An 11310-nucleotide genomic window follows, 5' to 3' on the forward strand; every position below is an offset into this window, starting at 1 on the left:
TGTGGGTGGGCATCTGCGGGTTCCGGGAGAAGCCCCCATGGGCTGGGCGTGGCGGGGGCCCAGAATGAAAGAGCTGGCTCTGTGGAGAATTCGGCGGCGGCGCCCGATCCCTCGTGCACACACACATTCGCACACGCGTGCCTTGCTTTCCTCGGCTCTCTGTCCTCTTCCCCAGGGACGGGGTCCTGGCCCCGCGGTGCTCAGGAGTGATGGGGGTCTGAGATCTCTGTGTAAGGACATGGCCGCAGCCCCGGCCCCCACAGAGCCTGCCGGGGGTGGGGCTCCCAGGGCAGGACCGGGACTCCCTGCTCCTGTGGAACCCACTGATGCCCCCTGCCACTCTGTACCCCCTACCATTACTCAGCCCTTTGGCTGCCTCTGAGCTCAGGGCCCACACCTCGGGGGGCTGTGAGCAGACAGACCCGCAGCTCCACCCTGGGGTGCTCCTGCTGGCCACGCTGACCTGTGCAGCTACTGGTCAGCCAGGCTCTCCCGGCACCTGTACAACCCGTGTGGCGTTTTCAGGGCACAGGGGAAAGTGCTCCCCTGTATGTGTACAGGGATGTGATGTGTAGACACGTGCATATAAGAGTATTGTGTGCATGAGCCTGTGCACATGAGTGTAGCAGGGCATGAATGTGTGTGTGTACAAGTGTGAGTGCAGAAGCATAATGAACGCCTGAGTGTGTATGGGACGGCATATGGGAGTGCTAACATGCAATGATGCATATGTATATGAGTGTGTGCACGTGAGTGCAGGGGTGCATTGTGTGTAAATGTGTGTGCACACTGGGACGTACTCTATGGACATGAGTTTCCCCATGGCAGCACTGCCAGCGCGAGGCGGGCCTGGGGCACAGCCTGTCACACCAGGTCTCTTGGGAGCGCTGTGAGGTGTGTGCAGCCAGGAAAGCATGCAGGAGTGCCTGGCCCCCAGACCCCAACCACGGATGGGCCAGAGCCTTCTCTCCCATTTACCCAAAGGCAGGGTGTACCTGGGTCCCACTACCCTCAGTGGGGCCTGGAGGGAAGGTTGGCTGCAGTGGGGGCCAGGCAAGGCCTCAGCACCTGTGGGGGGGCTTTCAGAGAGGGGGCGGATGTTCAGTGGTGGGTGCGTGGGAGGCCAGCTCTCTGCCTCCAGTGTTGGCTCAGGTGGCCGGCGCATTGTGTGGGTTGGCAGGGGTCAGGGAGGAGGAATGAGAACCCCCCTCCCCCGCCCCATGCCCTCTCATGGTCTGAGCTGACTCGAGCTGCTACTTTCCAGAGCTCCTGAGCTGCTGAGGGACTTGGGGACCCTTTCCCTGGGGCCCTCGCAGGTACTCACTGAGGCTCCTCCAGGGATCCCAGGCCACCTTCCCTGCACCCCCTGCTTACTGCAGCTGCCTGGGAGTGGAGAAGGGGCAGTAGTCCCACAGTGGACAAGCAGAGCCCACCTGGACTCAGCTCCCAGGCACCCATCACCATTGGCAGTGTTCTCCCTGGCCCTGCTGTCTGCGCTGGGGTCCGCTGCTTCCTGGGGCCGAGCGGAGGGGGCGGTCCTGCTGCGGCCTGGCCACGCGGGCGACGTGAACTCGGCGCAGAGGCCGTGTGTTAAAACAAAAAGCTGCTGCTACCTGCAAGGTAGGTAATCCATATTGGATGTCAGGAAGGATCACGGGAGATATTTAAATAAAGAGAGACAGAAAAAATATATACATAAAACTACAGACACATTTTGTCGTACAGACTTTTCATAACAATTTTTTTTCGAGTTTGATACTGTAAGCTTTTCTTAGGACAGAGTGAGCAGCTTGACCTGTGGGTGGGGACCAGAAAGGGTCTCTCCTGCACGGGGCATGGGGGCTGCTCATGCTGTTTCCCACCTGCCTGAGTCCTGCTGAGAGCAATCCCCACCCCCACCAGGGGTCCAGGCCAGCCCCCAGCAGCCCCCAAGGTGGGCTGTGCGTCCTGGGGTCCCCCGGTGCCCTCCCCACTGCCGGGTGTGTGGCTGGTGGGCCTGCTCGTCACCACCTCCAGGGTACAGGGAGCCGGGGTGCTGCCGGGGGTCTGTGGAGCCCAGCGACCCCCCCCCCCCAGCAGGAGAAAGAAGCATCCTTGCATGCCTGTCCTTTCAAAGCATCGACGTTTTGTTATCACAATTTAAATATATGGGTTTATTTTTTTATTTAGGACAAAGGCAGTGAATGTCCTCTGTAAAGTGGGCCGCTCTCAGTCTGTACTTGAGCCTCTGAATCCTTTCCAAAGAAGACAAATCCTTGGCTTTTTAAAAGATGTTAGGGCTCCCCTTTCGTGGGTTTTTAGCACCAGTTTATGCCAGACTCTGCAGTTATTCGGTAATTTCATTTCAATATTTATTTTTGTGCTGCTTCTGTTTTGATGTAAATTATTGAGGATGGACCCTTGGGGCACGACCCCTCCCAGCACCACCACCTAACTTATTGCTGGGCCTCCCGCTGCTGTGCCTGCTTTTGTACTTGGCAATAAAGAGCCTTTGGTTTCCATAAAAAAAAGCACTACCTCTATATCTGATTCATCACTTTTATCAACATCCCGAATATTACTATTGTCTTAAAGATTATGGCTGTTCTTCATGTTTATATCAGAATAATTCTGAGGTTTTAGTGAAATGCAAAGGAACATATGCAATCAGATCATTTCTTAAGATAAGATTTTAAAAGTCTTTTTTCTTTAATGAAGTACCTGATTACAATAAATTTTCAAATACCATCAAAGGGCACATCTTAAAAAGTAGGCCTTCCTCTCATCTCTGATGCTCAAAAGTAGTTTTCTTTCCCCAAAACTATAGTTATTATCCCTGTCATTGTTATACCACTAACACAATCCACTTATATGAAAGTGCATGTATAATATAAAACATACTGTTTTTTATGAAAATTTTGCCACTCTAGGCATTTAGTTCTGTCCTCAGATTTTCTTACTTTACAATATATTTTAGAGACCATTGCCTATGTATTTATTTTTCATTTTATCAATGGGTGCCTAAAAGCATCATCTCTGATTAATTCAGTCACCTTTTGATGGACAATAGTTGTTTCTCATGTTTTGACCCCATGGACATAGCCTCAAGTATTATTTTTCTACATGTGAGTGACTGTATATGTAGGAAATGGAATAACTGGTCTAATTTTCATTGCAGTTATAATCTTATAGATTGTGAAAATCACTCCCTAGGAGATTGAACCTACTTAAATGCCTAGGTAAATATATGAGATTGATAGTTTCCAACATATGTAGCTGCAATACATACTAAAAACATTCATCAAAATTTCTTAATAGATGAAAATTATACCTAATAGGGATTTTTATTTCAAAGTATTTCACTATAAATAGAATTGAGTATATTGTCTTGTTTAATTATTGTGACAAAGAGAAGGGTCTTGTAAAATTGGTTCTTTTGCCTTTCATTTTTTTTTATTGTTCAGGTGCAGCTTCATTCAGTGTTTTAACATAGTTACATTACAATTAGGTATTATTGTGCTGTCCATTTTTGACTTTTTGTATCTAGTCCTGTTGCACAGTCTGTATCCCTTCAGCTCCAATTACCCATTATCTTACCCTGTTTCTAACTCCTGCTGGTCTCTGTTACCAATGATATATTCCAAGCTGATTCTCGAATGTCGGTTCACATTAGTGGGACCATAGAGTATTTGTCCCTTAGTTTTTGGCTAGACTCACTCAATATAATGTTCTCTAGGTCCATCCATGTTATTACATGCTTCATAAGTTTAGTCTGTCTTAAAGCTGCATAATATTCCATCGTAGGTATACACCACAGTTTGTTTAGCCACTCGTCTGTTGATGGACATTTTGACTGTTTCCATCTCTTTGCAATTGTAAATAATGCTGCTATAAACACTGGTGTGCAAATGTCCATCTGTGTCTTTGCCCTTAAGTCCTTTGAGTAGATACCTAGCAGTGGTATTGCTGGGTCATAATCCATTCTGCCATTCTATGTCTTTTGATTGGGGAATTCAGTCCATTACCTTTTAGTGTTATTACTGTTTGGATAATATTTTCCTGTACCATTTTGGCTTTTGTATTATATATATCATATCTGATTTTCCTTCTTTCTACACTTTACTCCATACCTCTCTCTTTTGTCTTTTTGTATCTGACTCTAGTGCTCTCTTTAGTATTTTTTGCAGAGCTGGTCTCTTGGTCACAAATTCTCTCAGTGACTTTTTGTCTATAAATGTTTTAATTTCTCCTTCATTTTTGAAGGACAATTTTGCTGGATATAGAAGTCTTGGTTGGCAGTTTTTCTCTTTTAGTAATTTAAATATATTATCCCACTGTCTGCTAGCTTCCATGGTTTCTGCTGAGAAATCTACACATAGTCTTATTGGGTTTCCCTTGTATGTGATGGATTGTTTTTCTCTTGCTGCTTTCAAGATCCTCTCTTTCTCTTTGACCTCTGACATTCTAACAAGTAAGTGTCTTGGAGAACGCCTATTTGGGTCTATTCTCTTTGGGGTGTGCTGCACTTCTTGGATCTGTAATTTTAGGTCTTTCATAAGAGTTGGGAAATTTTCAGTGATGATTTCTTCCATTAGTTTTTCTCCTCCTTTTCCCTTCTCTTCTCCTTCTGGGACACCAAAACACGTATATTTGTGCGCTTCATATTGTCATTCAGTTCCCTGATTCCCTGCTCAAGTTTTTCCATTCTTTTCCCTATAGTTTCTGTTTCTTTTTGGAATTCAGATGTTCCATCCTCCAGTTCACTAATTGTAGCTTCTGTCTCTTTAAATTTACCATTGTAGGTATCCATTGTTTTTTCCATCTTTTCTACTTTGTCCTTCACTCCCATAAGTTCTGTGATTTGTTTTTTCAGTTTTTCTATTTCTTCTTTTTGTTCAGCCCATGTCTTCTTCATGTCCTCCCTCAATTTATCGATTTGGTTTTTGAAGAGGTTTTCCATTTCTGTTTGTATATTCAGCATTAGTTGTCTCAGCTCCTGTATCTCATTTGAACTATTGGTTTGTTCCTTTGACTGGGCCATATCTTCAATTTTCCGAGCGTGATCCATTATTTTCTGCTGGTGTCTGGGCATTTGATCAGATTTCCCTGGGTGTGGGACCCGGCTGGTTGAAAGGTTTTTCTGTGAAATCTCTGGGCTCTGTATTTCTTTTCCTGCCCTGTAGGTGGCGCTCGTGGCGCTTGTCTGTCTGTGGGTCCCACCAGTAAAAGATGCTGTGGCTCCTTTAACTTGCCAATCCGAATCTCGCAGTCGGCCCGGGAAACCGCGCGTGGAGGGGGGGTCGCCGGCCGCTGCGGCTTGGGGGAGTGCTGGTCCAAATTGCCCAGCTGGCCCGAGACACCAAGTGTGGCAGGAGGGCCCCGCTATCCAACGTTCCCAGTTGGACCAGGAAGCCACATGTGTGGAAGGGACCCCAGTCACCAGCCGCCCCGGCCCGGGAAAGCGCGTGCCCCTCGGGTATCTCACTGCAGCAGATTCTCCCTGCCCATTCAACCATTCCAGAATGGGGTATGCTGTCTTTTTGGTCTCTGTTGTGGCTCCGGGAGCTGTTTCATATTGTTTCTGTTTCTTTAGTTGCTGTTCTGGAGGAGGAACTAAGACCCATGGGTCTTACTAAACTGCCATCTTCTCCGGAAGTCTGCCTTTCATTTTTGTTGTCATTTTTTAAATACTGACATAAAATCTATTGGCATTTGAAGAAATTATGCTTTAGTGTTGTAAATATATTTTACTAGTCTGACACTTATTTTGCTTGTGACCATTCTATTGCTTGGTAATGTACAAAACACATTACACACATGCACATGAATGTACATAAATGTGGTAATGTACATAAAAATTATTCTTATCCAGCATATAGCTAGATATTAATAAATATAAACTCACATTATATTTCTGAATTCTCTTTCTTGATGTCAGATTATAAGACACTCAAGTATATAGATGACAAAAGTTCTATTGAGAAGCTTCTGCTATCCTTTGTGGCTTTCTCAACTCAGTTTTTAAGTTCTGGTGCTCAAGTTATAAGCTGAAATATAAAAGCCTGTTCTGATTTAGGGCATTTGACCCTCCTTTCTTTTACATTAACTATGGACAGTTTCAGTGCCTCATTGTATGTTTAAAAATGAGGATGACAGCATCACAAAACCAATGAATAAGAACAATAATTTACTGAGGAGCAACATGGTATAATAAAAAAAGTACATAGTTGAATGAAAGGTTGAATTGAAACTGGAAGCCACCAGGTCTACAGCCTTGCTGATTTGGTGTCCATTGCACTATTTTTCTCTCATTATCACATGCCAAATCCTTGGTAAGCTAAAATCTTAGGTTTGTAGCCTCCGTGTGTATGTTGTGTGTGTGTGTGTGTGTGTGTGTGTGTGTGTGCTTGTATGTAGGTTTTCTTAAGGAAGATCCTTTCAAGTGTTTAGATACACATTCATCAAATGTTCAGAATTTTTCTAGAAGAATATTTAATGAATGGATTGCCAGGATCAAGAAAGGTGAAAATTCACTGAAGTAAGTTATGGATGAATATTTTCTATCTTTGTAGCACAATATTCTTAATACAGATAGAGAACTTCTGAAAACTAAAGATAGACATTCAGATCAGGAAATTATATACTTCTGGCAAATCCAAAAAATTAAAGTTTATTATGTCTGAAGAGTCAATAGTTTGAATAAGTTTTGTGAATTGGAGTTCATTCAGAAAAAAATTAATACAGATGGGTAAGTGATTATCCATTATTAAGGGACGAAGTTCAATTATCAAGCTTTTATTCAGGCTACAAATGTGCTCATTTATAAAATCATTTCATTTCTCCATGCAGATTAACTATTTCTAACCAATACTTTTCCCAAATTGACTGAAACAATGCCGCAAAATAACAGTGTAACTGAATTCATACTGTTAGGATTGACACAGGATCCTTTGAGGCAGAAAATGATGTTTTTAATCGTCTTAATTTTTTATGTGGGAACAGTGGTGGGGATTTGTTCGTTATTGTAACCATCAAGTTCAGCCAGACACTTGGGAGCCCTGTCTACTTCTTCCTTTTTTTTTTTGTCCTTTGTCAATGTCTGCTTTTCAACTTCCACAGCCCCTAGACTATTTGTGGATGTTCTGACTTCCAGGAAAATCATATCCTACAATGAATGCTTGATTCAAGTCTATCAAGTCTTTGCACTGCATTTATTTGACTGCATGGAGATCTTTGCCCTCATCTTCATGGCTGTTGATCGGTATGTGGCCATCTGTAAGCTCTTATGCTACACAACCATCATGAGCAGGCAGGTCTGCAGCATCTTGATTCTTCTTGCCTGGATAGGGTCTTTCATACATTCTATGGCTCAGATTGCCCTGGCCTTGAGATTGTTATTCTGTGGACCCAACATGATTGATCATTATTGCTGTGATTTACAGCCCTTGTGGAAACTTGCCTGTATGGACACTTATGTGATCAACCTACTGTTTGTTTCCAATAGTGGGGCCATTTTCTCAAGCAGTTTCTTGTTTCTGATATTCTCATACATTGTCATTTTGCATTCTCTGAGAAACCACAGTGCAGAAGGGAAGAAAAAAGCCTTATCAACTTGTACCTCCCACATCATTGTCATCGTCTTATCCTTTGTTCCATGTGCATTCATGTATACTCATCCCCCTACCATGTTACCCATGGGCAAGATAGTAGCAATATTCTATACCATTGGAATGCCCCTTTTTCAATCCACTCATCTACACACAAAGAAATGCAGAAGTGAAAAATGCTATGAAAAAGTTATGGAGTATTAAAATTACCTCAGAAGTTAAAGGATGACTTGAGGGTTCATTTACTTACTCACTCATGTTTTGAATAAATTGGTACATAAATCAAAATGACAGTGTCATTATTGTGCAAAGAACATGCAGTTATATATAAGGTTGTAGTTGATAGTTATTTCTAGTTCACAGAAAAGTTGAATGTCAAGGCAAAATTTTTCTTATCAGAGACAAATGAGTGTCAGTTTAATACAGAAAATTATGGACTAAAAGTCTTTTCTATTGACAGATTATCTGCCTCTCAGGTCACACCTAATCTAGGGCAGAAGGCTGACTCATTTATGCATTGCAATGTCAATACACCTGATTTATTTAATTTTTTTTGTTTATTGCACTATTTATTGGTAGAAATAGTCAATGCATATTTTGTGTTTACATATAAAGTTTACATTTTCCTAAAAGGCTTTTTCTTTTGTTTTATTTAGAGTTTTTATCTTGTTTTTTTATTTCTATTGTTTTTGGCCTCTAAGTGAATGTTATGTATTTTCTATACATTTGATTCTTTATAAATTTTTTTTAATGTTTAAACTAAATTCAAGAAACCATGCATATTGTATATCTTGCTTAATAATCCAAGGTATTTTTATATTTCCAAAAATTACACAAAAACTTAAATTCACTTAAATAACCTATGTGTTCTAAAATTTACATTTCCCATTTGTTAATAAAGAAATATTTTTTCAATAATATTATATTTATTGTTGCCTAATAAATCAGATTGTCAGAGACACTTCAATAAATTATCCTTATTTTTAAATGATGTCTTAATCTACTTCCTCTGAGATGATCTTGTTAGTAATAAACATTGTGCCATATGCAGAAATAGCCAAAAAACTTAAATAAGAACCAAACTGATAAATCACACAAAAAAGTAAGTTCACTTAAATAACCTATATGTTCCAAAATTTATATTTTCTATTTTCAAATAAAAAATATTTGTTCAATGTTACATATTGCTTGCTGCCTAATAAATCAGATTGTTAAAGATGCTTCAGTAAATTATCCCTATTTATAAATGATGTCTTAATCCATTTTCTCTGGGATGATCTTGTTAATAATAAACATTGTGCTATCTGTAGAAATAGCCAAAAAAATAAGAACCATGCCGATAGTTTTCAGATTGAATATATTAACCTGAAAGTTATATATCTATATATACATATATGGTATGCTGCATATTAAATTTAACAATTCAAGTAACTTAAATACATTTAGCAAACACCCAGCCAAACATTTTCATGAAAAGATATTGTCCTTATAATAAAAAGTTAATTAGCAACTTATTTAGACATCAATATCAGTAATAGTGAGCCTATGAAACTTTAAAGTCTGAGTAAATTCTGCTGTACTGTTAAGAAAAAGAAAAATGATTTTTAGATTTGTTTAACTTTTCTATGTTCTAACCCCATCCTGGTGCATTTCCTTAGCTTAAACTGACTATTTTATTTGTCATCTGTATATTTTTTGGTGCTTCCTTTCACTTTCTCTCTTTGCAAACTTTCCAACAAGTCCTTCAGTAATAGGATTAATTCCTATCATGATTGAATTGAGCCACACCTCATCAAAAAAGTCCTATTTATAAATTAAAAACAAAATACAGACTGGGAGAAAGTATTTGCAAAATTAATACCTGACTAATGACTTGTATGCAGAATATAGAAGGAACCATTAAAAGATATTAGATGTTTTTTTTATCGCTTCTCGACCTTTTGGCTAAGATCAAGTGTAGTATCTGTTCTTATCAGTTTAATATCTGATACGTCCTCTATCCGAGGACAATATATTAAATGGATTTTTGGAGCAGGGAGATGGAATACGAGCTTGCTCCGTCCACTCCACGCATCGACCTGGTATTGCAGTACTTCCAGGAACGGTGCACCAGAAAAAAAAAAAAAGATATTAGATGTTTTAAAAACTGTTAATACTCAACAGTAAGAAAACACTCCAAACAGAGACCTCGCCAAAAAATATACAGATGACAAATATGGACATGAAAAATTTTCACCATCGATAATATTATTGTTTTGCAAATGCAAATTAGAATGAATAAAATAAAATAAATCAAATGCTGGCAAGGATGTGGAGTATGAGGAAGTGTCAATCATTGCTGGTAGGATGCAAAATCATACAGACACTTTGGAAGAGGATCTGGAAGTTGCTTGCAAACTCTACATAGGCCTGCTATATCATCCAGCAATGACACATTTATTTACTCAAAGTAGTTGAAAATGTAGGCCCATGCAAAAATCTTCACAGAAATGTTTATAGAAGTTTTACTCACAATTGCCAAAAATTTGAACTAGCTATGATGCCTTTCTATAGGTGAATATATGGACCGTGATACATCTGTACTATGGATTATCATTCAGGAATAAGTAGGAATAAGCTATCATGCCTTAAAAAGGTAAGAGGAAATGTAAATACACAATGCTAAGAGAAACTAGTCTGAAAAGCCTATGTATTGTCTGACATTCTGGAAAAGGCAAAACTATAGAATCCAGAAAATGATCAGTGTGTGTCATGGGAGGGAAGGAGGGAATAAGAGGTCAATCACTGGGGATTTTTAAGGTGAGAAAACTATTCTGGATGATACCATAATGGAGGATCCATGATACTGCACATTTATCAAAGCCCATAGAACTGTACAACACAAGAGTTCTATTTTAATGTGAATTATAAACTTTAGTTAGTAATGAATTACCAATAATACTGGTTCATCACTTGTTAAAAATTACCACAATGATGCAAAATGTTAATAATAGGGGAAATTAAGTGTGTGGTGTGTATGGTGTGTGTTGTGGGGAGGTGGTGGTGCATGGAAACTCCCCACACTTTTTGTGCATTTTTTCTAAAATCTAGGTATGCTTTAAAAATGAAATTTATTTTAAAAAAAGGAAAACTATGGAATATTATCAACTAATTATCATTTTTTGAAATATGGGCAAAGAAGATATGTTTCTAAGAAAAACTATTACCAAAACTAGCTTGACAAAATTACAAAACCTGCATAGTATATAACTAGTGTGAAACAGAAGTAATTAAAAATAACCCTCTATAGGAAATATCAGCCCCAAATGAGGCTATATTTTCAAAGAAAATAGATTATTCTGTTTTTGACCCTTCTGTAGAAGAGTAAAAAGCAAAATATCATTGATTAATGTTGCCAGATTATAGTTTAAAAAAAGAAAAATTAATTATTGGTCCCTTTCTTCCCGAAATTGAGTCTCTAAAATGTGTTAACAAAATAACAGGAAAATGACTCTTAATTTTGTCTTAATTAAGACTCTTAATTGTGTCTAAAAATTAATTAATTGTACAATACCAAGTTAATTTTATCCCAGATATTCTAGGTTTACTGCTAGAATCCTGATAAATTTTATCTACAAAATCAGAAGTGTAAAGTGAAAAATCAATTTTTTAGTAATACAGAAAAATCAGGGGATGAACTTACATAATTTCACAGTAAAATTTTTAGTATATTAAGAATATAGTG

The 11310-nt window shown here is 39.5% G+C and overlaps 1 non-coding gene and 1 pseudogene across 1 annotated transcript; both read left to right on the top strand.

The window, feature by feature from the left end:
- Positions 1-6872: 6872 nt before the first annotated feature.
- On the top strand, positions 6873-7815 carry LOC143672870 (olfactory receptor 4C11-like; annotated as a pseudogene).
- Positions 7816-9510: 1695 nt separating this feature from the next.
- On the top strand, positions 9511-9701 carry LOC143672877 (U2 spliceosomal RNA). The gene has a single exon (XR_013170089.1). It is a non-coding gene; the product is annotated as a U2 spliceosomal RNA (small nuclear RNA).
- The last annotated feature ends 1609 nt before the right edge of the window (positions 9702-11310 follow it).

The sequence above is a fragment of the Tamandua tetradactyla genome, assembly GCF_023851605.1.
Source record: "Tamandua tetradactyla isolate mTamTet1 chromosome 18 unlocalized genomic scaffold, mTamTet1.pri SUPER_18_unloc_1, whole genome shotgun sequence".
NCBI classification, from domain to species: Eukaryota; Metazoa; Chordata; class Mammalia; order Pilosa; family Myrmecophagidae; genus Tamandua; species Tamandua tetradactyla.